At 37.5% G+C, this 20,485-nt stretch overlaps 1 pseudogene; it reads left to right on the top strand.

The window, feature by feature from the left end:
* Window positions 1–7,936: 7,936 nt before the first annotated feature.
* LOC110744146 lies at window positions 7,937–14,074 on the top strand (annotated as a pseudogene).
* The last annotated feature ends 6,411 nt before the right edge of the window (window positions 14,075–20,485 follow it).

A 20,485-nucleotide genomic window follows, 5' to 3' on the forward strand; every position in this document is an offset into this window, starting at 1 on the left:
CTAAACATTTTTAAGTTACATAATGTTTTAAGAAGCTGACAAAAACAAGACTGTCTCCTCAGAAATATGTACATTTGCATATCCATGCAAAATTTCATAACTTTTCAAGGGACGCATGGTCCTCTTGCATTTCTTCTGTAGAGCCCTTGAGCTTTGATATGGTTTGGCTGTGTCCTCACCCAAATCTTATCTTGCATTATAGCTCCCACAATTCCCAGGTGTCATTGGAGGAATCTGGTGGGAGGTAATTGAATCATGGGAGCAGGTCTTTCCCATGCAGTTCTCATGATAGTGAATAAGTCTCATGAGATCTGATGGTTTTTTTTTTTTTTTTTTTTTTTTTGAGACGGAGTCTCGCTCTGTATCCCAGGCTGGAGTGCAGTGGCCGGATCTCAGCTCACTGCAAGCTCCGCCTCCCGGGTTCCCGCCATTCTCCTGGCTCAGCCTCCCGAGTAGCTGGGACTACAGACACCCGCCACCTTGCCCGGCTACTTTTTTTGTATTTTTTAGTAGAGACGGGGTTTCACCGTGTTAGTCAGGATGGTCTTGATCTCCTGACCTTGTGATCCGCCCGTCTCGGCCTCCCAAAGTGCTGGGATTACAGGCTTGAGCCACCGTGCCCGGCCGATCTGATGGTTTTAAAAACAGAAGTTTCCCTGCGCACGCTCTCTTTTCTTGGCTGCCGCCATTCAAGACAGCCTTTCAGGCCTCCCAAGCCACGTGGAACTGTAAGTTCAATAAACTTCTTTCTTTTGTAAATTGCCCATTCTTGGGTATGTTTTTATCCACAGCGTGAAAATGAACTAATAGAGTAAACTGGCACCAGTAGAGTGGGGCACTGCTGAAAAGATACCTGAAAATGTGGAAGCAACTTTGGAACCAGATAACATGGGTGAGGTTAAACAGTTTGAGGGCCAAGAAGACAGGAAAATGTGTGGGAAATTTGGAACTTCCTAGAGACTTCTGTTGAATGGTTTTGGACTCAAATGGCTAATAATGATATGCATACAATGAAATCCAGGCTGCGTGTCTCGTGATGGAGATGAGGAACTTGTTGGAAGCTGGACTCTTGCTGTGTTTTAGTAAAGAAACTGGCAGCAGAATGTTTTCTGTTTGAGTTACAGGTTAGAGGGCTTGCAGGATAGTGCTGTTCTACCCCAGTGTTGAACTGAGTTACTGAGTTTTATTAAACTATTCTTTCAGGTTTTGAAAACTACACCCTTTAGTCTAGTGCGGGGCTGTGCCATGGAACCAATCTGAAAGTCAGTCAATGCTTTTGTGAGAACCAGTCTATAATAATGACTAAAACTGTTGTACTGAGTCAAGCTTACGTCCCATTCCTTCTCTTAACATGAGTTATCTCATGAGATACCCTGAGGTCTTCAGGCAAATGGTCTTCAGTGTGTTTGGATTACTTGCCCTCCCAGTCTGTCAGACATGCCTGCATGTGCAATTAGACTCTAATTGATAACTTAGCTACATCAATCGACGTGTGATTGTTCTTCATATACTGTACTCCAGTGTTGAAATATTGCAAACCATTCCGTATCAAAGTAAGCAAATAACCTTATCTCTGACTCTGAGCATTAGCCTACGAATTGCTTAAACACCTACCATCTTATAGTTTTAAGGTTCTTTTTTCAAAGTCCAGCTAGTAGCAAATAATTTCTACACTAGTCTATGTATACAGTAATTAACATAGGATGAGGAGTCAGACCGATACCTCCACCACTTTCTATATATGTGACTTTGGGCAACTTTTCTGTCTTTGCTGAGCCTGCATCCTCATTTGCAAGATGGTAACAACATGGTACCTCCCTCTTAAGGTTGCTGTGAGGGTTAAGTGTGATATGAATGCAGGACCTGGTGCAGAATAAGCATCCACCACATCTCAGCAATTTTACTTCCTGCAGGGTTATGATGGTTATGCTACTGGACAGTTGCTCCTCCACCATGGCCTCTTGCTGTCTGCCTTGAAATTTATAAGGTAAACCAGAGTTTCTCCATCAACTCATGAAACTACAAAACATCTGCTGTAGAGAGCAGCAATAATATTTCCCACAGACTGATTCAAGTGTGAATCCTGGCTCCTTCCCTTTCTGAGCCAATGATCTTGGTCAGGCCACTCTCCGAGCCTCAGTTAATCTAACATAAAAATAAGGTGCTGTGAGGATCAGTGCAAAAATCTACACCACATGGACAAGCATATAGCAGGGGCTTAAAGAATTATAATACCTTTCCCCTTTTCCTTCTTAAAGGAATTTGTGGTATGAATACAACTTTGGTAGCTTAAATTTCCTTTTCTTTTCTTTTCTTAAGAGACAGTTTCATTGTGTCATCCAATCTGGAGTGCAATGGCACCATCATGGCTCATTGCAGCCTCAACCTACTGGGCTCAAGCAATCCTCCCACCTCAGCCACCTAAGTATCTGGGACCACAGGCACACGCCACCATGCCCAGCTGATTTTTGTATTTTATGTAAAGACAGGGTTTTACCATGTTGCCCAGGCTGGTCTCAAACTCTTGAGCTCAAGCAATCCTCCTGCTTCAGCCTCCCAAAGTGTTGGGATTATAGGTGTGAGCCTCTGTGCCCAACCTAAATTTTCCATTTATTTCTAAGCCAGAATTAATTAAATCACAGTGTGTTAGGGCTGAAGTCATAGATTTCAGAAATCATTTAATTCAATATCCTCATTTATTTATTTTAAAATTATATAATTAAAAATTATAAAATACATGTTTGTGGTAAAACTTCAAACACTATAAAATACATACAATTATATGGACATACTTTTCTCCCTGAAATTAATTTCTATTAACAGTTTGATGTGAATGCTTCAAGAGATTTTTGTGTGCATAGATATACACATTTTATATATACAAACAGATATAACTTTATATAAATAGATTATTAAAATATGTCTATATTTACATATTTATATACAGTTCTGAAACATTGTCATCCAAAAGTCCTTTTCCTTTCAATATTTTAAATATGGCTTATTTAACTACTGCATAAAGCTACCTTATATGAATGTATCACTATATGATGATGTATCAATCATAGCCCTTAGATGGCTTGCAATATTTAGCTATTAAAAGCGATACTGTAGCAAGAAATCCTTGTATGAAACTTTTTTTTATGGTCTAGATGTATCGAGGTAGAACACTAGGTGAAAGGTCATGCACAGTCTACATTTTGACAGCTACTGCAAAATCAACCCTTAAAAGATTGAACCAATGTAACATAATAGGGCATGAAAATGGCTGTTTCTTCTTTCATCAATTCTTTTTAATTTTCACAAGTATTTTTAATTTTGCCAATATGATAGGATCAAAATGATATCTCATTGTAGTTTTAGTTTGTATTTTTCTGAGTTATAATGAGACTGAAATTTTTTGTGTATTTTGGCTATTTAATTTTTAGTTATGAATTGCTTTATCAAATTGTTAACCTGTTTTCCGTTTCTTTTTAAATCTTTTAATGATTTGCTTGGGTTTTTTCTTTATTATGAATATTGATCTTCAGTTTGTTATAAATGTAACAAATATATTTTTCTTTTTCCGTTTTTAAAAGTTTACATGTTTTGCCTTTCTTTATTATTTCATCATAGAGAAGTGGTAAAATGTTAATAGAGTTCAGTCTTTGGGGGTTTTCAATTTTAGCTTCCACGTTTTCTGTTTTTCTTAGGCAAGTCTTTACCCTAAGGCTGTAAAATATATTCTTTATATTTTCTCAATATTTAACTTCCTTTTTCATTTGAAATTTGAGACCATTTGAGATTTATTTTTCAGTATGGGTTGACATTAAGTCTGAATTATTCTTTTCCTAACCAGTTATTTGATTTTACCCTGTATTAGTCTTTTCTGATTCTACTGCTATGAATACTGCTTTACTCCCTGATCTTACATTACAGAAATCTGAAGCCCAAAAGAGATTATGTGATTTTTCTAGAGGGATGCTTTACAACTGGGAGCAAGTCTGCCCTGCCAGAGAATATTTGGCAATGTCTGGAGAAACTTCTGGTTGTAATTACTAGGAGAGTGCTGCTGGCATCTAGTGGTAGAAGCCAGGGATGTTGTTAAACATCCTAAAATGCACAGGACAGGCCCCCCACAAGAAATTATCTGTCCTAAAATGTCAATCACACTGAGGTTGAGAAATCTTGGGATCATCACAGTATATAAATACTGGTCTTAAAAGAATTACTTAATAAGGTATACAAACATGTGTATTAAGGTATTTACAATTATTAGCTTTTGGTATCTGTTGATAAATCTTCCAAAAGTTGTTTGCATATAAGCTTGCCATTGTGAGTTAGTAGACGTCCATTTTCCAGGTGAGAAAAAGATGCGAGCTTTTCTCATTGTCTCAGGAGTAATGTTACTTCATTTCTATAAGATGCTGCCTGTTCTTCATGACACTGAAATTTTTCATTCTCATCAACTCTAGAACAGATGTTGAATCCTCTGGATAGCAACTGCATATCATAATTGTGTGTTCTTTTCAAAGCACTGGTTTTAATCATGCCAAGTGGAAACAAATTTTCAACCATGACTTTACCTTTCATATTAAAAAATCAGACACAGAATCATCAGAAGCACCAAATTAATGGTAATGATTTCAGGTCCCACTCCAGATCCACTGAAGCAAAGACTCCAGGTTTGGGGCCCACGACTTTGTATTTTCATCAGGTGAACCAAATGATTCTGAGGGTGAGCTGAGTTTGGGAGCCAGTGCTGTGCCGCACTCACAGGCATGCTACCTGTAGGAAGAGATGCTCTAATCCCCATACTACAAATTCTCCTAGCTCGGCTCCTGTCCCCAGAGAGGAATTTGGTCTCAGAAACTGAACGATTCATGTCTGCAATAGGATAGTGGAGAAATTAAAAATAAAAATAAGTGAAAGAAGACTAGTTTTTTTAGGGTTAAAGATTTTCCTATATTGACCACATCAAAAATGTATTAAAATGGTGACTCATACTAACCATGACCTCTTTGAGGTTTTAAAATGTGTAAGGAGAAACTACAGAGATTGAAGATACAACCATGCCAGTTACTTGTTTTTAATGATAGTTTATGTTGGTTCCATTTTCTTTCATCTCAAAGTGGGTTTAAATATTAATTAAGCATCATAAAACCAGCTTGCATTTAACAAATATAGCAAAGCCTAGAGAATAGGATCACATGGATTTGATCTGTAGAATTCCAATTGGAAAATGCTGTGAATCACCTAATGTTGCACATGGATGCATTTTTGCTTCACTTTTAATCCCAAAAATGTATATTATATTATCAAATTGCAAAACATCAGTGGCCACACATTTACTAACTTTTGCCAGAACTTTCAAGTAAACCTTCCTTTGCTATCTTATACAAGATAATTGAAGTTGTTTAAAACGTTTGTTTAAAAACAACTATGACTTCAACTACTTATCTGTGCAGATTCTATCATATCATATAGCCAAATAAAACAAAGCACTATGGTGTAAGTCTAGGTGGATATAACCAAAGTTCTGTTCTTTGTAATCCCATTTCTAATTTTGGGGATCACTAAAGTAGTGTCACCCTTATCACTGTGCTTCATGATATGTGAAGGTCATACATTTGAATTTTATATGATAAATGTATACTACTGCTACTCATTTACTTCATGTGTGTTGAAGCCTCTCCAACATTTTTTGTTTGAAAATATTTTTTGCTTCTAAATATGTCCCTGAGTAAGTTGGTTTCTATAATCCTTCTCTCCTCTGACATTATATCTAGATGTTTTTAAAAAATTAGAAAATGTCTACTTATATTTTCAGCCTTTGCGAATTGAAGTAGGAAGTAGATAAATGGCTGGGAATTATTTTAGTCCTGAAGCACTTAGAGGGGAGTCAGCCTTGTGCGGCTTCCAAATTTAGGGTTTAGGATCAGCCAGCAAGCAGCACAAAGCACCATAAACCTTTATGGAGGAAGAGGGGAACTATACGATGGGAGAATCACCCAGACACTGAAGTGGCAGGCATTGCGGTTTCCCTGGCTGCTGTGGGGAAGAAGGGCAAGGTTGTGCAACTCTGCTGTTGTCCTGCTCTGATTTTTAAAGTGATCACGTTACAGGACTATGCGGTGTTGAGGCTGACAAATCCCTGGCAGATCAGATGAGTAAACTCAGGCCAAGGAAAGGGAAACAACTTGTCCAAATGTTTAAGATCAGCTTCAGCATGATGGAGGCTAAGGCAAGCAAGGGGCAGAAGGAAATGAAGACAGGAGAGAGAGCAAGTAGGGTAAGAAGAAGCCCTTTTAAGCACCTCATAGCATTCAGGAGACAGCCCAGCGCTTTAAAAGAAATAAATGGTAAGTGTCTCTGTATTCAGAGATAGCCTCTCCTTACGCATTCTGGCTTTTGGATTGAGGCCTTAGGATTCTCAGCTCCATTTCCAGAACATATCAACATGTTGCCTACCTTGAGCTGTCACTAATGTTGACATATACCATTCCCAAAAGCTTTCCCCCAAAGGTTCCTAACCTAGAGTGTTTGATTGTGATGTCTGGCATATCTTTCCAACAGAGGAAATGGAGCCTATTCTTAATCATATTAATACATACCAAACAAAATAATCAAAACACACAACAAAAAGAATCCAGAAACTTTATAGACAATTTTAAAAACATTGCCCTTAAAGATATAGAAGAAAATTGTTTCCCCCTCTCCCACCCCTTCAAACCTGTAATATACCTACTGAAAGATGGGAAAATCAGGGATCAGAAAAGACTCAAGCTGTCATTGGATTTCTTTAAAACTTTTTTCCCAGGGCCACTAGAGGGGCAGGCACAAAGATGCGCAGATTTGGTTTGGGGCCTGGGAGTCCCACATGAAGCCTAAAGTCACAGGGTCACCTAGCGGGGAGTCTCACTTAGAAGATACAGTAGAGAAGAGTGGAATTCAACAGACCTGGATTCAAATTCCAGCTCCGCCTCTCACCAGCTATGGGCCCTTGGGCACATTTCTGATTTTCAGATTGCTCACTCATAAACAGCTAATAATAACAGCATCTTTCTCACAGCACTGTTGTGAAGCCTGAGTAAAATATATGTGTGAGGTGCATAGCATAGTGACTGGCGTACAGAAGCTACTTAAGATGTTGTTGCTATTATTAGGATGAATATCAATTTGTTGGCTTGAGATAGAAAAAATTAGAAGTGAAGTTAATTACTTAGAAATATTCTATCTCATTTTTCAGTTAAAATATTAATATATAAGAAACCTGGAACAGGCGTTCTCAACAACAGACCATGCTCTGTAGTAATTACAGTATACTGGGCTGGGTTTAGCTCAAGCTGGCTTAGTATTCAGCTACTGTGGAGGCCATGGGCTTTGCCACATCAATACTTAGCAAGTGAGGAATTTGAATGTTCTCCATGTAGTAATCTGGGTAGACAGCCAAAGCAGAAATGTACTTTAAGGCTATACAGATTGATTCTCTGTGTTGATTAAATCATCAGATCTATCGTTGGTTGGCTATGTACCAAGAGAATTTTGAAATAGGCAGGCCTAAAAGACTTTCTGTGTTTTGCCATAATGAGGTTTGTCCATCCACAAAACCTTTCTAACACCCCAAAACAGTGATACTACTAGTATTTTTGTTTTTATTTTACTGTATTTTTTAATTTTTATTTTTTGAGACAGGGTCTTGCTCTGTTGCACAGGCTGGAGTGCAGTGGTGTGATCACGGCTCACTATAGCCTCAATCTCCCACATTCATGTGATCCTTCCACTTCAGCCTTCCAAGTAGCTAGGACTGCAGGTGCATGACACCATGCCTGGCTAATTTTTGTGTTTTTTGCAGAGACAGGTTTTGCCATGTTGCTCCTTGAGCCCAGGAGGCTGGTCTCAAACTCCCGGGCTCGAGCGATCTGCCTGCCTTGGCCATCCACAGTGCTGCAATTATAGGTGGGAGCCACCATGCCTGGCCCTAACAGTGTTTTTAAATTCATCTAACTGTTCTAGGAAAAAAATTTCTCCCTTATTTTTTCCCCTTTAAGAAGTTACTCCATTTCCATGCATCTCCTCCTTCCCTGTTTCTCCAGTAGATTGTTAGGTCAAGAGGAAGGCAAGCAGATTCTCTTGCTTAACACATGAATACAAAATAAAAGGGTTTCTTTCTTTCCCCCCAAAATGCTTACCACTTATTTCCTTCTTTCATATTTACTCAAATTTGCAATTAATTCCCTTTAAAATTATTCTTTTTTATAGATAAATTTGTGTAACTCCCTGATGGGAAATTTGGCAATTTGTGTAAAAAATTTAAATACTCCTAACTCATAAATTTATTTTTAGGAGCCATCTGTGGAGAACCAAAATATTTATAAGAAAATAGTGAAAAATTGAAAGTAGCATAAATAGTCATGTGAGTGAACTGGTTACAGAAATTATAATTCATATTTATAACAAAATATTCAGTCATTACAAAAATATTATAGAGGTATATTACAGGTAGTGCAAAAGTGTTCATAATATGTTTTAACAGAGAAAACGAAGGCTGCTAAATAATACTTATTGAATACTTTCCAATTATCAATGGACGTGAACAGAAATGGGACCAGAGAGAAATCTATCAAAATATTAACCAAGTAGGTTTCTCTGGGTGAAAAGGAAATTAACTTATTAGTTTTGTTAGTTTCTATTTTCTAAAATGGCTATAATAAACACATTTTATTTTTATAATTAGACAAATACAGTAAGTTTTTTTTTTTAATTTAAGAAAATATTGCCAAGTCTATTTAAATCTAAGAAAGCAATAGTTCAATTTAGGAGTGGAAAGAGCCGTAGGCATGACCTACCTAAATGCAGAGTCCATTTGTTGAAGGAGGGCTGATTCTGGAACGACTTTTCTTCAGGTCAGATGCTATATTATAAAGGAAAGCCAAAGTAGTGGAGGAAACAGGACGTTGACCATGCAGAGCTTTCCCTATAATCAGCCATCACCTTAGCAACCAGCTTCGCTGCCTCAGGCCTAAATTCTTCTGTAGCTGCTTTAATTTATGGATACCATTTTCCATGTCTGCCTAGTGGGAATCATTAGGCAGTGTCCCGATGTGTAGGTTTACATCACTGGGGCTAGGGAAGGGTTTAGCTGATACATTAACATGGTATTACATGACCTTGAATAACATGGTATGCCAGTCAGTCTCTGTACTAGTTTCTTCTTGCTGTTGTAACAAATTTCTGCAAACTCAGTGGCTTAAAAAGCACATAAACTTATTCTCTTACCTTCTGGAGATCATAATTCTAAGATCAAGGTGTTGGTAGGGCTACTTTCCTCTGGAGACCAGAGAAGAACTAACTTTTTGCCTTTTCTAGCCACTAGAGACTGCCTGCATTCCTTGGCCTGTAGCACATCACTCCAACCTCAGGTCCATTGTAACATCTCCTTTTGCTGACTTTGGCCTACTTGCCTCTCTCCTATAAGGACCCTTGTAATTACACTGAGCCTAACAAGATGACCCAGGATGAACTCCTTACTTCAAGATCCCAACTTAATCACATATGCAAAGTTCGTTTTGCCATATAAGATAACATATTCACAGGCTCCTGAGATTAGAATGTGGACATCATTGGGGGCCATTATTCATCCTATTACAGTCTCCCTATCGAGTTTCCTTCAGTCTTCTGAGCACATCAAGGAGAAAATCTAGTTTTGGCTTATGTCATTGTTTCTAGCACTTGCTAATCTCCCTTTCAAACAAAGAGCATGCATTTAACAAACAGAAAGCAGATATTAAACTCAGGTGTACTGGATAGGCATGGCATCTATCTACTTCATTATCAGTCATGTACTTTTCATTATTTTATGGTTACCTTCAAGTTTTGGCAAATGATACTTTTTTTTTTTTCTCATTTATACTATAGCTGCATAAAATTTCTTTTAAAAAATGAAACAGTGAATCAACTTTGAGACTTTTAAACAAACAATATTATTGGTAACGTGCAGATTTTGCAAACATTGTGAATGAGGAATGTGAATGACTAATGTTTGGGAAATACTGCCATAGGAGAATACTGCCCTACTTAAGATTAGGGAAGGGTCATGTTGTTTGGGGATGACTATGCTCCCTCCCTTAGCTCTGCGTGAGGCCTCTCTTGAGGAATGTGACACTATTTTCTTTCTGCTGCTTTTGACAGTTGATTCTTTCCAGGGGTAGAGGGTGAGCCAGCAAGACAGGGAGAGGTACTATCCATTTTATTCATGAAGAATGAAAATTGACAATGGCAAATCTCTGGGACATTATGTATTGGTCATTGGCTATATGCAAATCTCCTTGCAAGGTTTGCTGAGAGGTAAAGGCAAGTCCCTGCATTACAGGTGTGAGCCCCTTTCTGGTAGAGGACTACAAGTCAGGGCAGTTGAAGGTAGAAAATGGATGGGACCATAGGAAAAGGAACAATAAAGTGCTGTGGAGTTCAGACAGAGAGGCGATCCTTTTAGCTGGAAGCAGAGGATGGAAGAGTGAGAATCGGGAGGATCAGGAAACTTTTCATGGTGAAGACAGTTTTTCTTCAGAAACTTTGCCAACAATTTCCTCAAGGGCATTTAGGGTGGGGGCCTCATCATCACCAATACTTCAGTTTTTTTTTTCTTGATGATATTGTCAGTATTAGGAAGTTTTCCTGAGTACCAACTACTTGCCAGACACTACGCTTGGGACTCCATATATGCTACTATACTATTAATGCTAAAGCGATGAGGCTGGTTTTCTTATTTCCGTTTTTCAGAAGTGCAAACTGAGTCTCAGAGAGACTCAGTTACTTGCCTGAGATCATATTGCCTGTAAGTAGCAGACATTTTCTTCAAGTGCTGTCTGGTTGCAACGTTGATAAACTTCCCCTGCAATAAGCTGATTTCAGCGGCTTTGGTCTAAAGTGCTTCTCCCAGTCTGGAACTAATTGAACTATTTGAGCTCTGTGTCCATGTGTCCTGCTTCAGCTAGAACTTATCCAGTCTCACTAATCTTCTTCCTAGGGTTTTATCCAGAGCTGTCCAACGGACAGCGCTGATGGAAATATTTTATACGTGTGCAGTAACCACTAGTTACACGTGGTATCAAGCACATAAAATGTGACTAAGACTGAGCACTAAATTTATTTGATTTGATTTGAATTAATGAGAGTTTAAATTAATATAGCCACATGTGGCTAGTGGCTACTGAACAGAGCAGTATATAACTAGACTCAATCATATTAAAGTTAAAATCATCCAGGCAGTAACAGTGATCTAGGAGGCAGAGTAGATATGGCTCAAGCTATCCTGAGTCACATTAACTTTACTCTAGAAGACAACTTTACAAGGAACTAAAAGGGACAGGATTAAAGATTACTAAATACGGGCTCCAGAAATCTGTAACCATCAGCTTAGCAGATCATATATTCTTCAATGGAGCTGAGAATTGAGAAGTCTGCTCTTCATAATGATTTGAAACTTTCTAGTCTCAGAGAAAAGTTGACCAAGGAACTGCCCAAGACTGAGTCCATATGGAAGAACTTCATCTTCTCTAGGAAGAAAGTGGGAAGGTTTCATAAAATAAATGAATGGATTCACAGGATCAGCAATAAAGTTACTTTATTACATACAAAATGTTACAATGGTAGGAAATCCCTGAAAGCCAATATAGGCCACTCTGTCATCTTTGAATAAGTTAGTTGTGGGAAAGTGGCCAGTTTTCTTACCTTTTTTTTCTGAGGAAGAACTGCAGTTAATTCCTCAGGCTTGTGTCTTTGTCAGTGCTGGTCTTGAAGTTTTATATACAATAGTAATATCCTGGCACAAACTGCTGTGGCTGTTTGAGGTTAGGTAACATCCAGAGCACCATCAAACCTTGGAGACTGGATTCTTTAAGTGGCATAAAGATAGCCAGCCTCAGCTGTGGGAGTGGTATATACGTTGTCCTTGCAACAAAATAAGTCTTTACTTGGGGACCATAATGTGTACAGTCAGCTGGGCTCTGGGACAACTAATCATGGTTTCTCTACTAATTTGTCAAACAAGTCATTGAGGTTGCTTATGGGTCTCACCATTCTTTGGTGCTAATATCTGATGGAGAGGTATTTGCCTGGGGTTATAATAACTCTAGACATGTAAAATATGGATCGACAGTTAATCAGCCAATTGCTCAGAGAGTCACTGGCTGCTTACGGAATAAAGAGGCTGTGAACACAGCTTGTGGACAGGTGTGCTCCATGGTGGCGGTAGACACTGGGAAGGCTACCTGTGATTACAGACACACATTAATATTAACAGATGAAGGCCAAGCATATGCTTGGGGTGCCAATTATGGGCAGTTCGGCACTGGCAATAAAAGCCACCATTCCTATTCTACCTTTGTCCTTGTGGAAAAGGACAGAATTAGAGAGATTGCAGTCTGTCACTCTTCCCACACATCTGCAGCCAAGACCCAGGGTGGGCATGTGTACATGTGGGGCCAGGGCCAGTTTGTGATCCTTCCTCACCTCACCCACCTCTGCACGTCTGCACTGATGACACATTTGCCTGCTTTGCTGCTCCTGCCATCACATGGCGCCTCCTCTCTGTGGAACCTGATGACCACCCTCACAGTGGCTGAGTCACTGAAGAGGGAATTTGACAACCTGGACACTGCAGTCTTGAAATTTGTGGTCGATGGAAAGTACATTTATGCACATAAAGTTCTTCTCAAAATTTGATGTATGTGAGCATGTTCATTCATTTTTGGAAGGTGATGAGGATAATATTGTAGAAATGAGTGAATTTTCATACTCTGTTTACTGGGCCTTCCTGAAATTCGTGTACACAAACAGTACCAGTCTTTCTCCTGAGGAGGCAGTAGGATTGCTAGATTTGGTTGCATTTTATAAAGAAAATCATTTGAAGAAAGCCCTGCCAACAATCAAGGCATCTGCGAGGAGAGTGCAGTCACTCTGCTCTCAACTGCTGTGAAGTATGACGCCTGGGATTTGGAAGAATTCTGCTTCAGGTTTTGCATAAACCTTCTGACTATAGTAACAAATTTCAGGTTTTGCATAAATGGACCATGATCTCCTGGAGAACTTTTTCAGAAAAGAAAGCAGAGTTAAAGCCTTTAAAAATGGATCCCATCTTCAGAAAAGGAGTTTCTGAACCTTTCTGTTTCCCCTGCAAAAGTCAGAGGTAATCATGTCTCTTGAATTAATACTATGTTTGAAGAGTTACATTTGGCTGAGTACTTGCATCTGTCAAAAGAAGGATGATGGTGAGTAATTTCATCTGCCTACATCCAGAGTTTATGTAGAAAGCATTGAAAACTCTGATCAGATGTGACTAAGGTCAAGGAAAAAAAAATGAAATATCTTATTTACCGTTTCTGCTTTTGAGTCACTTAAGTTGGATACCTTTGTACCCTGGTCTCAGTATATGCTATTCTGGCCCAAACATTCCATTATTCAGCTGGCTGATACCACATAGACAGCCTGATAAGGAGTGCTGTTCCTACCACATTGTCAGTACCCAGCATGGTGCCTTGCATATAGTAGGCACTCAATTTATTCTAAATCTTCAGTATGCCCAGATAATAACTTTAGTTGTGGAGTACTGGATGAAGTAATAACTTGCACAAAGTAAATCTAAAATACTCTAATTATTGAAGTTCTTATTCTTCTGGTACATGATTCTGAGAAATAGTGGCTAATTTAGAGCATTAATTACAATTCACCAAAATGCCTTGGCTATTAAATTACCCAAGATTCAAGTGCTAATTTTGATTTTCTGTTTACTCTGAGTCATTAAATTCTCACATGGGATTATTGAGTATGAAGTATTATTTTTGAATGAAATCCCTGGACTGATCTGCCTCACATCCTGACATAAGGTCTTTTACTTTTATCTATGTTGAGGGATTTGCCTCTGTAAGTGAAAATGACTATGTATTTTTCTTGCAGTTGACTTTCATGTCACTATAAAATAGGTCCTTTAATTTGGCACTAGTATAATTATAAAGTACTATCTGAAAAGGAACTAATACTTACATTTCATGGGCCGCATTAATAAGAATGAGATAAATTTATACTATTTATTTATTTAGAGAGAGTCTCGCTCTGTCACCCAGGCTGGAGTGCAGCAGTGTAATCTCGGCTCACTGCAACCTTTGCCTCCCAGGTGCAAGAAATTCTCCTGCTGTAGCCTCTTGAGTATCTGGGATTACAGGCATGCACCAACATGCCTGGCTAATTTTTTGTATTTTTAGTAGAGGCGGGGTTTCACCATGTTGGCCAGGCTGATCTTGAACTCCTGACCTCAAGTGATCCACCTGCCTTGGCCTCCCAAAGTGCTGGAATTACAGGCATGAGAATTTATACTTTTTAGATCAAAACAAGTCACTCAATTGCAAAAGAGAAACTGGAATGGAACATAGTGTCAGATTCTTCTAATATGTATCTCACAATATAATATTATGTAAATAAAACTCCTTTGGAATTAGGAATCTTGTTCTGATGCTGAACTATTTGATAATAAGGTGCTTATTTGCAGATAACAGGGAAAAAATCATCTAATCAAATTATTTTATCTTATGGTAGAAGACAATGAGGCCCAGAAAATGTGACTTGCTCAAGGTAAAACAAAATAATCCTCCAAAAATCAAATGAACTAAACAGATATAGATTCTTGGTTTTAGAAATTAAGATACCTGACTCCCATTCACAAGCTTTTCACATTCTAGAAAGGGAAGAAAACATGTGGAGTAAGCTGAGAAATATGGTTACCAGCCTATGGTGAGATAGATGGTGGATGATCTCCAAAGGTCACTCAGGAAGGATGTGGTTACCACTAAAGCCTGGCCACATGTGAATCACAGCTGTTAAAAATATTGCATCTTCTTCGGGGAGTACTTTCATTTTTTAGAACAGCTAATGCTAAGATTTTTTTTTTTAACTCAGAATAAAATATAAGAAACAAGAATATACTGAAATAAAAAGAATATTGTATGAAATAAAAAGGAAAAGTTTAAAAAGTGGCTTTCCTATGTAATATTTTACACACACAAACACATATATCCAGAAATACATGCATAGATATGTATGATTTAATACATATTTAATATACATACATAGAAAGATACATAAATATAGATGAAACAAACAATATCCTGGAAAAAATATATCAAAATTGATGCAACGAGACAAACTTCATTTGTAATGTTTAATTTCCAAACCCTGGTAGTAAATATAGATGTTCAATGTAATGTATTCGATACGGTTTTGCAGGTCTGCAACTGTTCATAATAAAAATGCAATAGTTTGATGGCTAAATAAAGATGGACAGGACAAAGAAAAACTGAAAGAAAACTAAAAATGGAAACACACTGGAAACTGTAAAGCACCGAATTCCATAGAAGTACGTTAGTAATCCTAAGAAAAACTTGATTATTAAGCCCACAGGTCAGAGAAAAAGACAAAGAAATAAAAATAATCTTTGACAGAGAAGATGGTAGACATTGAAGAAACATATAGGTAACAGATTATTGACTAGATTAAAACAAAGGACTAAAAGGAATAGAGACATCAATATTCAAAGGCATGATAGAAGAAAACTTGGGTTAAAGAAACATGTAAGTGCAGATTGAAAGAGTTCACTGCAAAATTAAAGGGGACACTTTTGCAAAAATATGCTTGCTAAGTTCGTTTCATTATAGAGATGAAAACGAAACTACAATAATATAAAACAAGTATATAAGCAGAAATTTAATTATTTTCTAAAAAAACACAACAGGTTACCTACAAACAGATAAAAATGAAGGTGACTTTGCACACTTCTGTTGTAATGCTAAACTCCAGAAGAAAATAGAAAAATGTCTACAGAATCTTGTGGTGGAAAGATGTTTTAACCTTTTGTGTTAAGGCAACAAAAAACATTCTCAGACATTCAAGGGTGCAAACAATATTTAAAACATTTCTTCCTAAAAAAATTCCTTGAAACATATCAAATAGCTAACAGGTATATCAAAAAAGTGGAAAACAAAGTTAAAATTAGATAAATATAAATAACTATGGAAATATACATATGTATTATGCCAATGCCAAAAAACACACTTGAAGCTACTGAATATCACATTATACTTATGATATGTGCATTTTATAATTATTAAAATACACATGTGTAACTTTGTGATATGATAACGTATTTCATTATAACATTAAACATTCTCTGGTTCCATGCATACCTGAGACAAGTCTTGTGGAGTAGGTGGTCAGTAATTTTCCCTTGGCTTCACCCCAATACTGATTTGTTTGCTTCTGTTTTGAATGTTCAGAATGCTTTGAACCACACACTGTTGATGTCATATTTTCATAGACTCTAGGACCAGATTTTCATTACCTAGAGTTTCCAGGGATCTTTTCTTTGAGGTAGGGGTAGAGTGGCAGGATGTAGAAGATATTTTTAAGTGCTTATTTTGTTTTTAATTTTTAATTTTTGTGGAGGCATATAGTGGTGGGTGTATAAATATTTATGGGATATATGAGATACTTTGATACAGTCATACATTATGTAATAATCACATCAAGGTAAATAGGGTACTCATCACCTCAAGCATTTATCGTTTGTAACACAAAGGATACTATTTGTGTTATACTCTTAGTTATTTTTAAATGTACAATTAAACTATTGACTATAGTCATCCTGTTGTGCTATCAAAAACTATAAAAGTGCTTTGATTAAATTTATTAAGACCACATCATATCCCAAATTAATAATCTTTCTTAGCTAAGTTGACTGCTTTGATAAGGAAAGAAATTCACACACAAACTAAAATGGCAAATATGCATAGAGGGTACAAAAAGAAGAAAGGTTTGACTCCAGAATTTCTCCATAAATGGAATTTATGGACAGTCTTATAGGAAGTAGAATGCAGGAGAATGATGAAATTTTCTTGAAGGTGCATTCCATAGAAAGCATACTGTTTTTATAGAATTTACCTTTTTATATCTATATACTAAAAATTGTTCATGCTTTTATTTATATTAATACTTCACATAGATTTTTAATGATGGTACCCTATTGTTATGATTATGATTATTTTCATTTGGTTTGGTTGTGTGGGAGATATGATGATACCGAAGGCGGTTTGGACAGAGCTAAAGACATGTCACATCTTGACAATGGCTGGAGGAAGGCCTTCGTAGTCAGTCAAGGTATAAATACTAGCAATCTGTTTTCACCCTACTCCAAAGCACTTCTTAAATCACATTAGAACTCTAAAATGTAATGAGAACCGGGTCACTATTTTGCAATGTCTAAATGTCAAATTAAAATATAAATCAGGGATTGTGTAGTCAAGTCAATGGGAACTCTGGCTTGAGTAACATATTTTCCCTTTGAGGCAGTGTACAGAGTACAGAAGGTGTTAGCACAGAAAATTTAGCTTTGAGTGGGACATGCAATTAATTCAAAATAAAGAATCTGAACTGAGTGTTCTTTTTATTTTCAAGACATGTCACTAAGCAGTGAAAAGCCAAAAAGATAAAGCCAAAACTTGGAAATAACCCACATGTTTTTCAGTGAGTGAATGGTTAAACAAACTGTGGCATGCATACCGTGGAATGCTATTTAGCAATAAGGAGGAACAAACGATATAAGAAACAATTTGGATAGATCTCAAGGACATCATGCTAAGTGAAAAAAGTCAATATCAAGGACACGTACCCCATGATTTTATTTATAAGACATTATAGCGATGGAGAACAGATAAGTTGTCAGGGATCAAGTTCAAGGAGAGCTGGTCATGGTAGTAGTGGTGGTTGACCAAAAAGGAATAGCAAGAGTGAATTTAGTGTGGTAATGGAGAGTTCTATGTCTTAATTGCTTCTGTTTTCAAGCTACTTAAAATGTATTAGGGCGGTAGACTTACATAAAACTCTCCAAAAAGATAATTCGGAAGCATAATAAAAAGTGATTTAGGCTGGACGCGGTGGCTCATGCCTGTAATCCCAGCATCTTGGAAGGCCGAGGCGAGGCGGACTGCCTGAAGTCAAGAGTTCAAGATCAGCCTGGCCAATGTAGTGAAACCCCATCTCTACTAAAAATGCAAAAAAGTAGCTGGCCGTGGTGATGGGCGCCTGTAATCCCAGCTATTCGGGAGGCTAAGGCAGGAAAATTGCTTTAACCTAGGAGGCGGAAGTTGCAGCCAGCTGAGATTGCACCATTGCACTCCAGCCTAGGCAACAAGAGTGAAACCCTGTCTCAAAAAACAAACAAACAAAAAACAAAAAACAAAAACAAAAAGTGATTTAGAAGAAGGAACGGTAATTCTAGGGCATATAGTTCACAGAAAACATTTCTGGTATTGTGGCCAGACCTTGGTAAATATGGGAAACCTTCCTATGAGAAGAGAATGCAGAGGTGATCAAAGTTGAACAAAGCCCTGATGGTGAAACAGGTCCCTTGTTCTTTGGTTAATGAGTCTCAGAAAGGCCGTCACTTGAGCAAGACTTTGCCTCTCTGAAACTGATTATACCGTTTGAAAGAAATTCACCGAAGTTCAGAGTCAGAATTTACATTTGACATAAATTTGTGTTGAATGACATTAATGTTATTGTTTACCTTGTTCTATTAAAAATAGCAATGGCAACTCAAAACCACAATGAGATACCATCTCACACCAGTTAGAATGGCGATCATTAAAAAGTCAGGAAACAACAGGTGCTGGAGAGGATGTGGAGAAATAGGAACACTTTTACACTGTTGGTGGGATTGTAAACTAGTTCAACCATTATGGAAAACAGTATGGCGATTCCTCAAGGATCTAGAACTAGATGTACCGTATGACCCAGCCATCCCATTACTGGGTATATACCCAAAGGATTATAAATCATGCTGCTATAAAGACACATGCACACGTATGTTTATTGCGGCACTATTCACAATAGCAAAGACTTGGAATCAACCCAAATGTCCATCAGTGACAGACTGGATTAAGAAAATGTGGCACATATACACCATGGAATACTATGCAGCCATAAAAAAGGATGAGTTTGTGTCCTTTGTAGGGACATGGATGCAGCTGGAAACCATCATTCTTAGCAAACTATCACAAGAACAGAAAACCAAACACCGCATGTTCTCACTCATAGGTGGGAACTGAACAATGAGATCACTTGGACTCGGGAAGGGGAACATCACACACCGGGGCCTATCATGGGGAGGGGGGAGGGGGGAGGGATTGCATTGGGAGTTATACCTGATGTAAATGACGAGTTGATGGGTGCTGACGAGTTGATGGGTGCAGCACACCAACATGGCACAAGTATACATATGTAACAAACCTGCACGTTATGCACATGTACCCTATAACTTAAAGTATAATAATAAAAAAAAATAGCAATGGGATATTGAAGCTTGGGAAACTAGAGTAACCTGGTGAGTCTGTTTCAAGGTGGTGAGTCAAATTTCTTGGTTTGTGTAAGTAAGAAAAATAAGGAGAAACATTGTCAACATATCTAAAAATTTATATAACAAGTCTGTGGCCAAGTTCCCCAGCAGTAAAGTGTTGCTAGACTCCATTCCTGGTTGGAAGTTATCTTGGTATTCCAGACAAAATAATGAAATGTATTATAATTAATCTGACTGCACCTAGCTCTAGTATTAGGACAGTTTCTGGACCTTAGAGCCCTCCAAGGCATGATTCTCCTCCTGAAAGTAACCTTTTTAAGGCTTCTAGAGTCATCAATTATTTAGCCTACATAAAAATGTATAATAAAATATGTGTTCTTTTATGTTTATCTTCCTTTACTGAATGTTAAATTTGGGAGATTTAGACAAGTTGTAACATTATATCATTACTATATTAAAAATTTAAAAGTATAAATAAATCACTCATGTTACTACCCTGACACAACTAATTTTATTTTTTATATTGCTTCAGTTTTCATTATATACAAATATTTTATAAAGTCAAATAATTGTTTTAATATTTGTATATATTTGCAATCACATAGTTCTACCAGTTTCATTTTCTTCTCTTCACACATAACATTATATCATGGGTATTTTTCCATATTATCACATGGTTTTCATAGTGACCATTATTCCCCATCAATACATATACATTAAATTGATGAATGCTAGTTTTGAGACAATGGCTCCAGGGGCCAGCAGCTTGTGGATTTGCCAGCAGAGCACGGCAGTATTATGGAGCTGGCTCTGGATTTTCCAAGGATCATCTCTGTTAGAGAGCGCAGAGGAAGGATATCGGCCTGCATCAGAACACTTGATCAGATTTACAAACTTGCTCAGAATCTTTTTTTTGCATCTTCTAATCCATTTTCAATGCAGTAGCCAAAGTGATCGTTATAAAAATATGGCGATCAGGTTTCCGTTACGTAAAATATTTTGGTAGCTTCTCATTGCCTTTAAGATGGAGGAAGAAAATGCTTAATGTTTAGAGACTAACTAGCCTAGTAGTTTCTGCTTCTATCTTTAGCTTAATCTTTTATT

The sequence above is a fragment of the Papio anubis genome, chromosome 11, assembly GCF_008728515.1.
Source record: "Papio anubis isolate 15944 chromosome 11, Panubis1.0, whole genome shotgun sequence".
In the NCBI taxonomy this organism is placed as follows: Eukaryota; Metazoa; Chordata; class Mammalia; order Primates; family Cercopithecidae; genus Papio; species Papio anubis.